We start from the raw sequence: 17,350 nt of genomic DNA, 5'->3' as shown, positions 1-17,350 counted from the left end.
TCTCATTCATACCTTCCAACAGTTGTTTGATCCATGCTATATTGGTACAATTCAATGTTGTAGCGACATATTCAACTTTAGCTATTGACTGTGAAATGCATCCTTGTTTCTTGCTAAGCCAACTTACTAGTCTTTCACCTAAGAAGAAAGATCCACCGCTTGTGCTTTTCTTGTCGTCAATGTTTCCTACCCAATCAGCATTAGTATAGACTTTTAAATCAAAATAATTCCTCTTTTTATATACTAAACCATAATCTTCATTGCCTCTCAGGTTTCTAAAATTTCTCTTGATTGCTGTCATATGGGTTTCTTTGGGATCTGCAAAAAATCTTGCAACTATACCTATTGCATGTGCTATATTAGGCCTGTTGTGAACTACATATTGCAACTTTCCAATCATATATTGGTAAAGTGTCTCATCAACAGATGCAGATTCATCATTCTATGATAGTTTACAATTGGTAGTCATAGGAGTACTTACAGATTTAGAATCATCCATTCCAAATTTCTTCAAGATTCCCTTTATATACTTGGATTGAGTAATGAAAATCTCATCTTTCATTTGCAGTATTTGTAAACCTATAAAATACATTATTTCACCAATTAATGACATCTCAAATTCTTTGCACATTTCATTTCCAAAGTTCTTGCATAAAGAATCATTTCCACAAAAAAAATATCATCAACAAATATGGCTGAAATCAGTATTCTATTGTCCTCATCATTCTTCATATACATGTTGTTTTCACTTGTTCTCATAAAACCAATCTTGATTAAGTAAGAATGCAATCTCTCATACCATGCTCTAGGTTCTTGCTTTAGGCCATATAAATCCTTGTTCAACTTACATACCCGATCTTTATTCTTCTCTTCAATAAATCTTTCAAGCTGTTCAATATAAACTTCTTCTTCTAGTATACCATTCAAAAATGCAGATTTAACATCCATTTGATATACCTTGAAATTTTTGTAAGCAGCATATGCCAACAATGTTCTTACTCCCTCAAGTCTTGCCACAGGTGCAAAAGTCTCACCATAGTCTATTCCTTCTTCTTGAGCATAACCTTTGCGGACTAGCCTTACTTTATTCCGAATGACCTCACCTTTTTCATTTAGCTTGTTTCTGAAAATCCACTTTGTACCAATTACATTTTTCTCTTTTGGTCTTGGGACCAGTGTCCATGTTTAATTTTTCTTAATTTGTTCAATCTCTTCTATCATAGCATTTACCCAATCTTCATTGCTAAATGCCTCTTTTACTATCCTCGGTTCAATTTCTGATATCAGACATGTGTTCTGTCTTAGTTTGTTTCTTGTCATCACTAGATCATCCTTATCTCCTACAATCTGACTTGATGCATGATTTCTTCTGACATATTTGGCTAATATAGGCTCGGTAGGCTCTGTATGATCTTCTTCATCAGTCGGTAACTGGGTATTTTCTTCATTTTCTTCATCAACTTTCTCGGTAGGACTTCTAGGTTGAACATATACAAACTCCTCATAATCTTCTAGTTCTTTGGAATTTCCTTCATCATTTCTTTCTGCAAATTCATCAATTTTCATATTTCCACTTTCCACTATTTTGTTAGATGATTTGATCAGACATTTAAATGCTTTACTTCTAGAAGAATAACCAAGAAATGTTCCATCTTTGCTTTTCTGATCAAACTTCCCAATTCTGTCATCTTTGCGAACATAACATCTACTCCCAAATATTTTAAAATAACTTACATTAAGTTTCTTGTCATACTAGATTTCATACGGTGTCTTCAAAGTTCCTTTCTTTAGTTGTACACAGTTCAAGGTGTAGACTACAGTGCTTATTGCTTCTCTCCAAAATGTTTGAGGTACCCTCTTTTCTATCATCAAGGTTTTGGCACAATCTACAATAGATCTGTTTCTTCTTTCAGCTATCACATTTTGCTATGGAGTTCACGGTGCAGACACTTGTCTCTTTATACCATGATCATTGCAAAATAAGTTAAATTCATCAGAAGTGAACTCTCCTCCTCTATCAGATCTAAGACATTTCAACTGTCTTCCTGCTTCATTTTCAACTCTTGCCTTGTATCATTTGAACATTTGAAAGGCTTCTAATTTTTGTTTTAAAAACACAACTGACATCATTATTGAGTAATCATCCATAAATAATATGAAGTATTTATCACCATAATAACTTTGAACTTTCATAGGACCACAAAGATCAGTGTTTACAATATCTAAAATTCCTTTAGAAGTGTAGGATTTACTTGTAAAGCTTGATTTTGTCATCTTACTCATCTGGCATCCTTGACACATAGCATTCTTAGGTTTTTCAAGCTTGGTAGACCTCTTACTTGGTTCTTCTTACTTATTTTGATCAGATCATCAAAATTTACATGACAAAACCTTTTATGCCATAACCAGGTATCTTCTATTTTTGTATACAGGCAATTTTTCCAAGTTGAGTCAAGATGAAATGTATTACCTCTTGGTTGAGTCCCAGTAGCAGCTAACTTTCCATATTTGTCATGAACTTTGATAATTCCCTTCTAAAATTCTATTTAGTATCCTGTATTGTTTAGTTGTGCTACACTCAACAAATTGTATTCAAACCTTCAACCCAATATACATCAAATAATATTTAGTATTGTCAAGAAGTGTGATATATCCTTTACTTTTTACCGGACATGGTGCATCATTACCAAATCTTACATAACCTCCATCATAATCTTCTAATTTAACAAACTTGTGTTTATCACCTGTCATGTGATGTGATCATCCACTATCTATGATCGAAAAATTATTATTATTAATGTGAGATATTAAGGCTTTTTATTCATAGCTTTCTTCATCTGATCCATCTTTGATAGCCATGTAAACAACTTCCTTTGTCTCAGTTTCATTGGATTCCTCATCAACTACTAGGCATGTCTTTCTATCTCTCCTTCTGAAGTATCGGTGCCCTCTGTAATGATTGTCTTTCTATCTGTCATCTCAGTATTCTCTCTTTTCACTAGATTCTTTGTCAAGGCAGTTAGAAGCCATATGTCCTATTTTATCACAGTTAAAACATTTCAAAGGTAACTTTCCTTTATACTTACCTTTGCCTCTTGGTAACCTTCTGGCCAATAATGCTTCAAACTCTTCCTTCTTTTTGATTTCCTCATATAGTTTGTGTACTTCTTCCATGTTTTTATGAAATCTCTCACTTGCTCCAGCATGATTTCCTTTAGCATACTTATACATTCTATCATTGTAATCATCAGATTCACCAAGATGAAAAGAATTGAATGCAAATTAAACTTTATTTACTAGAGACCCACTGTTATCAAAATTACTTAACTCAAATGCATGTAGCTTACCGATAGTGGCATCCAAAGAGACTATCATGTTTGGTACAAACTTTAATTCATTAATTGCAGAGACTCGAATGGCATAAGCAAGTAGAAGTATTCTAAGCAACTTACTTGTTACATCATTTTCTTCAATAGTTCCTCCTACTCCTTTGATTTGATTGACAATTTCCTTTAACCTTGTACTATATTGGATTATGTTCTCACCTTCATTCATTCTCATGGATTCAAATTGACCTCTTAGACTATCTACTTTTTCTCTTTGAACATGTTCATCACCACCATACACAGATATGAGCTTATTCCACATAGCTTTGGCATCATTACAACCTTCCAGATCATTAAACTTTGAGTCAGTCAATGCTGATGTTATTTCAATCATTGCTTGAATATGTTCTTCCTTTGCCTTTATCTCTTCCATTGTCATTGGGTAGGTGCTCAATGCAGTGTAATCATTCTCTAGATAATATGTTGCATATTCTCTAGTTCCTAATAAGTGCAGCTTCATCCTTTTCTGCCATGTGGAGAAACTTGACTTGTTTAGCTTTGGGGCATCCCTCTTATACATCTTCAGGTCTTGAATCAAGTTCCTTTAAACTTTTCTTCTAGATTCCAAAGCTCTGATACCAAATTTTAGTAAGATGAGAGGGGGGGGGGGTGAATCATATAAACTTACAATTCAATATATTCAACATATTCAACCTTGATAGCCTTTACTTTAATATGCAACCTAGATTGTAAATCATTCAAACTCATAGACTGATAACCTTAAAACATCACAACATATTTAACACCAGATTTAACATGGAAACCCAAATAGGGAAAAACCACTGTGGGATTTCGAACCCATGAAGAAATATACCCTTCTAGAGTATGCTCGGTTAAAAGCCAATCCTGTTACAGATTACATAAACACATTGCTAGATGTGACCCGATTAAGGGATTTCCCTCAGATCTATTACACTTTGTTAGAAGTGACCTTGTGAAAGGATTTCAAACACTCAACTAGAATGTTACCTTGCTAGAGGATTTACAAATAAGACTGTTAGGTCCACTCAGTTAAGAGATTTTTTGTCACTTACAAAATAAAATAACAGTAATAAAATATATCTACAACTTCACATCTGAAATGCTAAAGTAGACTCTATGTGCTCAAAATAATCTTGTCATAAGACTTATCTTGCTCCTCGTTGGGCTTCTCAATCTATTCTTCAATCGGATCTTCAATCTTCTGTGCTCGGTGATCACTACAGCAACATCACTATGTTGGCATTTTTGTGGTTTATGCTATGATTGTCATTGATGGACACACACTTGTATTGAGATCCCCTTTATATGTATGAGCTTATACTCAACCGGTATTTGTTCCAACCGGTATGTTGTATACTAGTCTCTAGACTAGTGGTGATTTTGCAAAATGTGTTTCTCGGTTTGAAGCGGCATGTCGACCCCAAGAAGTTCATAGATCACAAGTGGTATGTGGGAGCAAAGCGGCACAACACATTCTTACCAGTCTTCATTTTTGTCAAACCGGCAACCGGTAATACTCTATGATGAGTTACTAATTGACATTTTGTGATGAGTTACCAATCCACCGATTGTTTGATGCTGCCGACACATTGACGGTGATTCCTGTGTTGTGTTACTAAGTATGTCTAGGCTCATTGAACCTAGGAAATTATAAAGAAATCCTATTGAACCGACATGAAATCAAATTCCTTTAAAAGGACATCATGTCTAGGGTTTTAGGTGATTGCGAAAAGGGTTAATGTTGAGCTAGGGTTTAAGGTGGTTGTTGAGTTGTTGTAAGAGTGATCTTATCTGAGAAGATTGAGTTGTAACTAAGAGAGAGATAGAGAAGACTGAAGTAATGCTGGAATGCATTAGCTGTGAGCAATATTGGATCTAACCAAGCAGTTTATGCTATTAGATAGATCAAACACTTGTTGATTACTCACATCTTTAACAAGTCAGTAGCCCCTAATTGGGTAGGCCTCAAAGCCTTTGTAAAATCCTCTAACAAGGTGGTTCACACATGTGAATCTAAAATCCTCTAACTAGGTTGTCTTTAATTGGACTTATCTCCTAACAGGGATTGAGATTCCTAACAGGATCTGTTCTGGTGAAGAACATTGTAAGACCTTAACTGGTCTGACCTTAACCAATCCGGTTTCTATTCTGCAGATAGTGACTTGTGAGTTCCATCTCACCGTGGTTTTTCCCAATTGGGTTTCCATGTCAAATATCTTGTGTTATGGTTGTATTACTTTTGTGGGTGAATGTTTTATTCGCATTTTGGTTTGCATGTGTGGTAACTAGTTTGACTGTCAGATTGCTTTACCGGTTTATCTTTAGACTGTGTAAGTGTTTTAGTGCAAAGATTTTTGGCATACTAATTCACCCTCCCCTCTTAGTATTCATCAATTGGTATCAAAGCCAACCTTTCTATAAGTTTAACCACTTGGAAAGAGATACGGGGGAATACACCTTGAGGGAACTTACTCAATGGCTCACTAAGTCTAAGCAAGCCTATGATGATCTTATGGTCAAATACAAGGCATCTCAAGCAAAAAGAAGAGAACATGCAGAGAGACTGATGGAACTATTTGAAAGTAGTTTTGAAGATGAAGCTAACATGGAAGCCATGATTGCTGAAGTGAATAAGCTGAATGATTCAAACTCCAATCTGAGAAAGGAATTGGAGGGACTGACTATTCAGTTTAGTCAAGAGCTTGAGAATCGGAGAAAAGCTGAAGATCGGATAAAGGATAGAGATCATGAGATCTCCAAGTTGAAACAAGAGATTAGTGCACTGACTGCTCACCTTCATGAGAGAAGAATGGAAAATGAAGACATGCAAGGAGAACTGAACATAGCCATCACTGAAAATGCAAGTCTAATGGAGACAAATACTACTATTTCCAAAGAACTCTTTGAGTCAAAGGAAATACTTGCTAAGTTTGGCAAAAGTATTGTCAAGCTAGAGCAAAAGCTTGAGTCATCTAGACCGGCAAAGAATACCAATGGTCTTGGTTTTTCTGGACATGAGGAAGGAGAATCCTCAGGAACAAATGCTGAAGTATCAAAGAAGCAACCGACACTCAAAGGAAAAGGTAAGCAAAAATTCAAAGCTGTTTGCTTTAACTATCTTAAAGAAGGACACAGTGCCAATATATGTAGGAGCAAAGCCTACAATAATTTTCCTTATTTCATCAACAATGTACCTAGATTCAATAAGTTCAATGGTCATTGTTATGCATGCAACAAGTTTGGGCATAGAGCATTTGAATGTAGGTCTGTAGTGGATAACACTGGAAGATATCCTTAGAGGACCCAAGGAAATGGTCCTGAATCATTTATGAACTGAAACCACAACCGGTTTAATGACTTCAATCATCAGTCAAGAAGTGGTGGTCATCAAGCGGCAACCAGATGGAGAGAAAGTTGTATGATCTATCATGGTCATGGTCACACTGTTACAACATGTAGAAGAAAGAATGGAAACATGTACAATGGACCTTGGAGAGCACTTGGACTTGCTTGCTATCACTGCAACAAACCGAGTCACATTGTAAGATTCTGCAGAAGCAAAAAAAGTATATCTGATGATATACCGGTCACTCAAGAAGGAGAAATAGATGTTGAAAAAGTTCAAGGAGACATGAAGAAAACATGGAGGAAGAAACCAATATTGTCAGAGGAGGAACCGGTTTCTGCACCTAGTGTGGAAATATTAGAACCGGCAAACTAAGCCTCAAAGGCTTAGGGGGAGCAAACGGCGAAATGCTTTTGAACCCCTGATTGACACTGGTAAAAGACCTTAACTGGTATGTGATACCTATTGCTTGGCAGAAGATTGGAAATGGTAAAAAGGCAAATTAGGGTTTACACCCTAATAGAGGAGCATTAATGATGGTAGGTGAGAGACATGTATAAATGCAATTTTTCAAATCATTTCTCACTATCTGTTTTCGAGCGAAGAAAAGTTTTCAAGTGCAGAGCGAAGAAAAGATGATTTGAGCTTAGATTTCAAGAAATTGGATAACCTTGAAAGAGATTCAATTTTAGTTTGCAAGCGGTAGTGGAGAACTCAAAGCGGTGATTTGGCATCCAATGGAGAGTGAAGTGAAGCAGAATCTGGAAGCCCTAAATTCGCATTTGAAAGGTATTTTTCGTGTTCTTGAAATACTCTACAATGGCTTCCACATCTCATACATGTTCGAGTACATCCATAGAGTCAGAAAGTTTTATTCAAAGGAAGGCTAAATATAATGCTTTATCACAAGTTCCAGCTGGAGTCATAGTCGAAGAAGGAATTTCTGATTATATTGATTGCAAAATAGAAGACCTAGGGTCTTTAGCTATTCACACTCAGTTAGGTCTATTTTGTGGCAAGGACAAAAAGATCAAACTAGAGTTCAGTATCTTATAGAAGAAGAAACTCCATAATGTGGTATATTTTCTGGAAGACTTCACGGAGGATCACATCAGGATCATCTTGAGCAGAGTCCATGGTGACAAGATGTAACTGGAGAGGATGCATGATATCACGCCTGAGGCAATTCATGCAGTCATTGGTTTCTGCAACATAGGAGAAGTGCCAACCCTGAGAACGGTAAGCAAAATGGAAATGACCAAGCTCACCAGTTCGATAAGTGATTCACGAGGTATGATAGTTAATCCTATCAAGGATGGACTCGTGAAATAGACCTGCATGGTGATAGGCTACAAAACATTCTTAGCCAGTAGGATTAATTTTGTATCTGCTGCAGCAGTAAATGCCACTTACTAGATGATTAAAGAGGATAAATCATTTGACATATGCACCGGTATGCAGAGGCAACTCCTATTAAATCTTAAGGCAATCAAAAAGGACAATTCACTAAGGTTTAAGTTTGGACAACTACTAGTAGGGTTGTTTTTCTATTTCCAAGGCTACTTTCCAGGTGTAGGAGATGTCCAGTGGTCCCCTGACCAACCGATAACCAAGCAGATAAAGGAAAGTGTGCAAGCCATTGGAACCGGCTACCCTGAGGTACTAAACAAATACTTTGATGAGTTCAGAAGAAAGATGAGTCAAAGGGTAAGAATCTTAGGTGACATAGTAAAGAAATATGAAGATGACATCTGTTTCACTATTTAGGTGGACAAATGTCTAATGGAGGTTGTTGAGCCTAGAATGGAGGAAGTGGAGCCTATGGGCTATGAGGTCATGTTTGACATGTTGGAAGGGTATGCTTCAACCCTTATTGCCTCACCTCTTGATCCAAAGGCTAAGAGGACCGGAACCTACTTGGAGAGGATTGCACCAGTTGAAGAACCATTGGTAAAGAAGGGAAAAGAACTGGCAGCTAAGAAAGCTAAGGCAGTGCCTGCAGCATCGGCACCAGCTACCACTGCGACTCCAAGAGTGACCAAGCGGTCACGGGAAAAGAAGAAAACAGAGGTAACACCGACAAAACTCTTCTAAAGGAAGAGGAAGACTAAGGCAAATGAACTGGACTCCGAAGAAACCGAGTCTGATGAATAACCAAAGAAGGCTAGACAGACCAAGAAGATGAAGAAGAATGAACTGGCAACATCCGCACCAGTAAATATAGATATCTCCTCTTACAAACCTTTGACACATTGTCAAAGAATAGTAAAGAATATTACGAGAAAGTTACTTCATGATTTAATAGATTAATATGATGAATTCAATAGTGAGGAAAAAGATGAAGTACTACAGAAAATCATTCTTTATTTATGTAAAAATGACCGGTCACCATCAGAGATTAAATCTTAGACACTAGATTCATTATTTAAAGCATTGGATAACAAATGGTGCATTGCCATTGAAAAGGAACAGGAGATTAGGGAGAAATTTTTTGCACAGTACTTTCCTGAACTCTCAAATTCAGAATTGTTTGATGTATTGGATCAAAATAAAGGTCCCTTCTTCACAAGGAGAAGAAGACTCTGGTTGTTGGAGGGGAGAGTTGATGATGTAGAAAAATATACACATCAGCACATGGCCAATGCTATCAGTTCTCACAAAGCATGAATGGCCAACCTCCAAGCGGAAAAGGAACCGGTTATTTCCAAACTGGATGAGGTTTTTGATGAGGAAGGAAACTTGGTGGAAGAACCAATCGACACCATAGATGTCGATGCCCTAGATGTAGAAGATGTCACTCAAGACATACCTTATAAGGGTACTGAACAGGGGAAACAGGCTGATCAGGGTGGTGAACAAGCTGTGGACACATAGCAAGCAGCGAAAGATCAGGAAGAGAAAAAGAAGAAGGATGAAGATGAGAAACAGAAGAAAGAGGAAGAGAAGAAAAAAGAGGAAGAGGAGAAAAGAAAAGATGAAGAAAAGAAGAAGCAAGAAGAAGAAAGGAAGAAGAAAGAAGAAGAGGACAAGGAAGAAAAGAAGAAGAAAGAAGAGGATAAGAAGAAGGAAGAGGAAGAGAAGAAGAAAAAGGAAGAGGAAGAGAAGAAGAAATAGGAAGAGGAAGAGAAGAAGAAGAGGGAAGAAGAAGAAAAGGAAGAGCAGAAGAGGAGAGAAAAAGAGAAGAAAAAGGTAGAGGAAGACAAGGAAGAAGAGAAGAGAAGAGAAGTGGAAAAGAAGAAAGCTGAAGAAGCCAAGGAACGAGAAGCGGCAAAAAGCTCTCAGGTGGAGACTCTGAAGGCAACCGGAAGTCAACCCTCACCGGTTGATCTCTCTAGTCCTATCGATCTCCAATTTGTAAGTGAGTCAGAGCTTATGTAGAGCATCATGGTTGCTCAAGAGTGCCTTGAGATCATTTGCAGGAAAAAGGAACAGGACATCATCCAGGCAGCTGTAGATACACTTACCGGTCTAATTCCTGGCACTGATCTTCCTAACACTGATTCATCACTAGCACAACTCAAACTTCTGTGTACTATAGTGGATGATCAGGTGTAGAGTCTAGAAGAAGCAGCAGAGGCCAATGTAAAGAAAGAGCACCAAAAGGCTCTTAATGTTGCTCTAGTGAAGAAATTGAATTAGCTTAGGACTGAACTGCTAAAGGATCAAAAGGACATAAGGAGTTCCTTGGATGAGGGAAACTTACTACTCAACAAAATCTGTCAACCTCATCTGTTCTGTGATGATGTGCTATCCAAGAAGCAATAGCTTCAAACGGACTTATAGTCCTACTTGAGCACATTTAAGACTCCTTACGACTCCTTTAAAGCATATGGGAAAACTGTTCACCTGTTCCAGATCCAGTCAGCCAAGATGGAGCAAGAGATCAGCACAAGGTCTAGGGATTTGTAGGAGCTTCAACTGGTATTACTTCCATGACTACAAATTCTCTAGAAATGTTATCTAAACCTGGATGCCCTGACAGTCACACAATAACTGAGCACAATAGATGGCATGGAGGAATAGGTATCACAATGCAGATAGAGAAGGAAGTGGTGACCTCCCTACTTGAGTCCTGGTCTCTTTCCATGAAATAATTTTTGTAGGACTATAAAGCAGTTTTTGAGAAGTATTATTCATTATTGTCATAAACTCTTTTATATATATATGGAAACAGGTTTTTCAGTGGTACTTTGTCATTGTTGGCATAGGGGGAGAAGTATATGGTTTTAAATTTTGAAATTTTGGTATATCAGAGGGAGAAGTATCTATTTTGAAAATTTGATATATGCTGTGATATATGCTATATGCTCTGATGATTATGCTCTGTATGCAAAATTGCTATACAATCTATTGATTAAGGGATAGTGTATATGCTTGGGGGGAGCAATTTTGTTAATGACAAGTTTTTCGTAAAACACTGAGATGTCAAAATTTTATTTTCCTAAGTGTTGCCATCAATGCCAAAGGGGGAGATTGTTGGCATTTTTGTGGTTTATGTTGTGATTGTCATTGATGGACACACACTTGTATTGAGATCCCCTTTATATGTATGAGCTTCTGCTCAACCGGTATTTGTTCCAACCGGTATGTTGTATACTAGTCTCTAGACTAGTGGTGATTTTGCAGAATGTGTTTCTCGGTCTGAAGCGGCATGTCGACCCCAAGTGGTTCACAGATCACAAGCGGTATGAGGGAGAAAAGCGGCACAACACATTCTTACCAGTCTTCATTTTTCTCAAACCGACAACCGGTATTTTGTATGAATCGGTAATACTCTATGATGAGTTACCAACAAGCATTTGTGATGAGTTACCAATCCACCGATTGTTTGACGGTGCCGATACATTGATGGTGATTCCTGTATCATGTTACTAAGTATGTCTAGGTTCATTAAACCTACAAAATTGTAAACAAATCCTATTGAACCGACATGAAATCAGATTCCTTTAAAAGGACATCATGTCTAGGGTTTTAGGTGGTTGCGAAAAGGGTTAATGTTGAGCTAGGGTTTAAGGTGGATGTTGAGTTGTTGTAAGAGCGATCTTATCTGAGAAGATCAAGTTGTAACTAAGAGAGAGATACAGAAGACTGAAGTAATACTGGAATGCATTAGCTGTGAGTAATACTGGATCTAACCAAGTAGTTTGTGCTATTAGATAGATCAAACACTTGTTGATTACTCACATCTTTGACAAGTCTGTAGCCCCTAATCGAGTAGGCCTCAAGCCTTTGTAAAATCCTCTAACAAGGTGGTTCACACATGTGAATCTAAAATCCTCTAACCAGGTAGTCTTTAATCAGACTTATCTCCTAACAGAAATTGAGATTCCTAATAGGATCTGTTCTGGTGAAGAACATTGTAAGACCTTAACTGGTCTGACCTTAACCAGTCTGGTTTCTATTCTACAGATAGTGACTTGTGAGTTCCATCTCACCGTGGTTTTTCCCAATTGGGTTTCCATGTCAAATATCTTGTGTTATGGTTGTATTACTTTCGTGGGTGAATTTTTTATTTGCATTTTGGTTTGCATGTATGGTAACCAGTTTGACTGTCAGACTACTTTACCAGTTTATCTTTAGACTGTGTAAGTGTTTTAGTGCAAATATTTTTGGCATACTAATTCACCCCCCCCTCTTAGTATTCATCACACTATTCTTCTATTTGCCCGCATACATTGTTCATCAACAATTCCTTATTTATAAACAATTCCTAACCACTTAATCTCCTTGATCACATTTCCCATGATTAATCTTAGCCATCAGATCATCAAACTTTACTAGGTTCATTGAATCCTTTGATCTTAAAATTGTTTTATCTCACCTTGGAACTTGTATTCCTTCCTTGGTACTTGTGCTAGGTTATGACCATTTAATCTGCATTATAGATCTAACTCTTGTATTTTCATTATCATAGATCCTCAACAAACTTCTTGCATGACATACCAATCATCTATACATCTCCAGCTCATTAGCATCCTTCATTTAATAATGCTTTTATTCATCCAATGTGTTATGTTACTACTCGGTTGTTACTCGGTTAATACTGAACTTCACTCGGTAGACATTCCGCTTTCTTTAACCGATATCAATAACCTTGGAGTTTACTGACTAGCTTCATTACTCGGTAACATAGAACAGTATTAAACCTATATTCATCTACTGAATGAAATCTTTTCTTATTTGTATTCAGTCAATGAGTACACATATATAGGATATCAAAACAATTGAAACAACAAAATCTCATCACTATCTAACTTGGTAATAGTTGCCCATTGAATAACTTATTATTCCCCTTCATTTTCACATTCATTCTATGTCACTTACCGACATCTTTATACTCATCAAAACATCCTTCTTAAGATATGGCAACATCATACTAAATCAGAAAATCAATTTCTTGACATCAATGACAAAATAATATTATTAAGACTAATTATCCTTTATCAGTTATATCAATAATCTCCAACAACCTTCTCAATATCCTTATACCAACAAACTTATTGAAATGCCAATAGCATTAGGCTATCCTAGTAGAGTTGAAATAGTCAATGGAGATATAGACTGTTTAAGCGGCCATAGCATTGACTAGTGCCATCATCTAGCATGGGACGTCATTAGCACACCCTATTATATTGGATGATGAGCCATTAGTTGCTCCAGGTGGTGATAGAGAGCCCATTTAGCATATCTATGTCAGTTTCTTGGGGATAGATGATGCATCCAGTGCAGATGGATCCACATCTCATCCATGCACGATTTGGGGGAGCAGATGTCAGGGCTGCATGGCTAAGGATTTTGCGCTGACAGATGAGTTGATGGACATGGTGTTTGCCCATCAGTGACAGACATAGCTGTGTTGATTTGATTTCATAGCATTTTATTTATCAGTCACTTTAAATTTGTAATTACATAAATGAATTTTCATTTATACATCGATTTAAATTAAGATAAATAATATGCATTTCAGGATGCAGCAGTGGTATCCCATACTCCTCCCCCAGTGACTATAGCTACAACTTCGATGGCTAAGGTATAAATTTTGTAACATGTTAAAATAAAATAATACACTTTGAATTAAAAAAAAATACAAGATATACTAACTATCTTTAATTCTTTGTCCAATTTTTGGTTTGTAGGTGTTGACAAGGGACCAAATGTCCTAGATTGATGACATCATGCTCTCAACGATCGATTTTGGCCTACAAGGCTATATGGTATCATATTTTATACAACCCTTTTTATCTATTATTTTGATGGAATATGAAAGTCATTTCATTTTAGATTTTTAAAATTATGTTTAATATATTTTCTATACTAATATCTCATGTTAATTTTGTTTTTCTTAGGGTACCCCCTCTGCATCTAGGGCTCGTCCTAAGAAAAAGAATTCCTCAAAGATGCCAAAACATGGGAAGAAGTTAATTGAACACATTTTTAGTTGTAAAATTGTTTGAAAATGTTGAAATCAAGTATTAGTTGGGGTTTGTATATTGATTAGTGTTTTTTGTCTATTTTAATGTAGAATGGCCATTGAGCCATGTGGATTTGTTGAATGCACCTAATTTTCCCATGGATAAAGAGAGGGTAGAGGTATGTATGTCTACTTTTATTTTCTTGATTTCATGATTATATGCACGCATACATGTGAACTTGTGATATATTATAATCTTATAACTTTTTCATACAAGAAATATCCATAACTGTTTCATCAATGGTGAACCCTCCTCTATGCACTGGAGAAGCATCTTAGGATCCGATACACTTTTGTTTGGTATATTACATTAATTGTTTTTAACCTATAATACTTATCATTATATTAATTGTATTTAATCTTAGAACATTTTTTGTATAGCTAATAATGACAGTTTCTCCATCCTTAGTCCATTGGAGAAGCATCTCACACATGGGTACTTCATTGTTCTCTATATTATAGCTTTTAAGTATTTTTGATATATTTATGTTAGTACATTGTATTAATTTCACATTTAATCTACAATAGACCCCTTCGCGGTACGTCCATAACGTGGATCCTTTTAAGTATGTCTTTAAGAAAACTCCTAAGAGTGACAAGGAGAGGAGAGCCAAGACATTAGCTCCTAGATCAACCAATGAGGTAATCTACATTTCAATTGCAAAGGACTTATAGTTAAATGCATAGTTATGTTGTTAATTGTGAACTATTTTCTACAAAAGAATTCTAACTTGGCTTTTGAATTGTGGTTTTCCAGCCATCTACAAAGCCACGTATTGCATCGAAGAGGCTTGATTTTGATGATCCACCACAAGTTTAGGATCATATATTGTTAGTTTTGGTCATAGAATGACCAATACATGTACATATATTCTACATTTTTATTGTATATCGATTTGGACATGGCATATGCCATATTTTTGTAATACTTGTATTGACTTGATAGACATGCCTTTTTTGGCTATATATAAATGTTCATATTCAATCCAATAAATGTGTACTGAGTTCATTATTTTGTATTCGTTGTATTTTGTAGTTGTCCTTTTATAAATTTAATTGATCATTTGCTTATGTAATCAACAATATGAATATAAACAACAAAAATATATGATATAAAACATTACAATCATGGAATATGATTTTATAAAAATTCTAAAATGTTGAATTAACCCTACAAAACTCCTTGCATTCAGTTCATTATTGTGTATTCGCTATATTTGGTGGCTGCCCTTTTATTTGGTGGAGAGAGAGTGGGGAGAGAGGGAAGGTAGAGAGAGAGAGGTAGAAGGAGGGAGAGAGAGATGAAGAGGGAGAGAGAGAGAGAGAGAGAGAGAGAGAGAGAGAGAGAGAGAGAGGGAAGGAGAGAGAGAGGGAGAGAAGGATGAGGAGGGAGAGAGAGAGAGAGAGAGGAAGAGATAGAGACCATAATGACACCATATGAAGTCCTAAGGGGTTTTTGGAGACCATATGACCCCTTAGGACACCATATGACCCCTAACAACACCATATGGTGTCCTAAGGGGTCATAAGGTGTCCTAAAGGTCATAGGACACCATAAGAGACATAACGAAACCATACGGTGTCATATGGTGTATTAAGGGGTCATATGGTGTCTGAAGGGGTCACAGGACACCATATGACCTCTTAGGAAATAATATGACCTCTAATGACATGTAAGGGGTCATATGGTGGGCTAATAAAACAATATATTATTTAAAGTTATGAATAGAACATCATACAATAGAACATCAGTAGTTTAGTTTTGATATAGCTAAGTTAGACCATTGTCAGGTTAAGAGAGACTCCAAGCAAACAAACAATGAGGCTTTGCTAAAATGAAAGTGTAATATCTTGACCTAACCTTATGAGTATTGCCTTTATAGAGCATATGATGCTATTAAATTTGCAAGGTTATAGGACTGATCTCGATTGTGACTATAGGAATTACACACTTGATTTCTTTCATGGGTATGTACCCTTGCAAGCCTTTTGACAAGTGATGATCATCATATACTACCACTGCCATGCTTACAACAAACTTTAATTTCTTTAGGTGACATGCATTATGTAACAACATGGGAACTCTTGCATACCCACCACTATCATTCTCCAAGATATCATCTGTGTTACTCTCCCTCTTTCTCTTCCTACTGGTTGTTTCCTTCTACAAAACATATTGCAGGTTCTCTGACTCATCATTTTTCTTTGTTGACACCATTTTCCACATCTTCTCTGCTCATTAAAAACACATTTGAGAAGAATATTGTTGTAAGTTTCCTTGTTTGTCACAGTAATTCACCCGTTCAATTTCAAACCCTTCTTCCTCCTATTCAATATACACATACAAATCCATCAGTCAATTTTCATAGGAGAGCATACATATACATGATAAACATAATTTAAACAAACTTAAATAAACTTAGCATGAATGGGCTATTTATAGTAAACATAGTGCATACATGCTACTTACAACATAAGTACCCCCTACACGCTTTTTATACCATAAGTATCCAATACACGCTTTTGACTTGTATGTCTTGCTTTTGCTTGGAGGATTTGACTGATACCTCCTAGCACGGGGGGTGGACTTTTTTGGTGCCACATGGCTGGGTGGAGTACTTTTTGCACCCATTGGGTTTTCCTCTTTTAGCTTCATGTTCGTGTTGGCTCAGTGAAGATTTGAAGACTATCATTGATGTACAAGATTTATGTATACTTCCCTACATGGGACTTTTGGAAATTTGTATATTATGGATCTATCATATTTTATATGTATTTATCATGTAAATTCTCAAGAATCACCCTTGAGGTCAAGAGAAGTGATACCATCGACAATGTCAAGGCAAAAATTCAAGTGGGTGTTATTTCGGATTAAGTTTTCTCAATTTCCTATCTCTTACCAAAGATGGGTTTTTTATTATAGTAATGGATTTTGTATGTTGAGTGAAGTAATTGATTGTGATGTTCCAGTTAAAGGAGAGTATCCCACTAGATCACCAATGGGTGATATTTGCTGGGAAATAGTTAGAAGATGGATGAACTCTTGTGGATTATAATATCCAAAAGAAATCAACTCTGCATTTGGTGTTGAGCTTAAGGGGAGGCCTTTCCATCAAGGTGAAAACCCTTACTGGAAAAGAGCTATAGATAGAAACCTGAATCTAA

The 17,350-nt window shown here is 36.5% G+C and overlaps 1 pseudogene; it reads left to right on the top strand.

Annotated features, from left to right (window-relative positions):
* LOC131855850 (uncharacterized) overlaps positions 1 to 17,350 on the top strand; it is a 337,138-nt pseudogene that overhangs the window by 206,198 nt on the left and 113,590 nt on the right.

Source organism: Cryptomeria japonica, chromosome 10 (assembly GCF_030272615.1).
Source record: "Cryptomeria japonica chromosome 10, Sugi_1.0, whole genome shotgun sequence".
Classification (NCBI taxonomy): domain Eukaryota; kingdom Viridiplantae; phylum Streptophyta; class Pinopsida; order Cupressales; family Cupressaceae; genus Cryptomeria; species Cryptomeria japonica.
The sequence above is the reverse complement of the archived record's forward strand: the minus strand, read 5'-3'. Positions and strand labels throughout refer to the sequence as shown.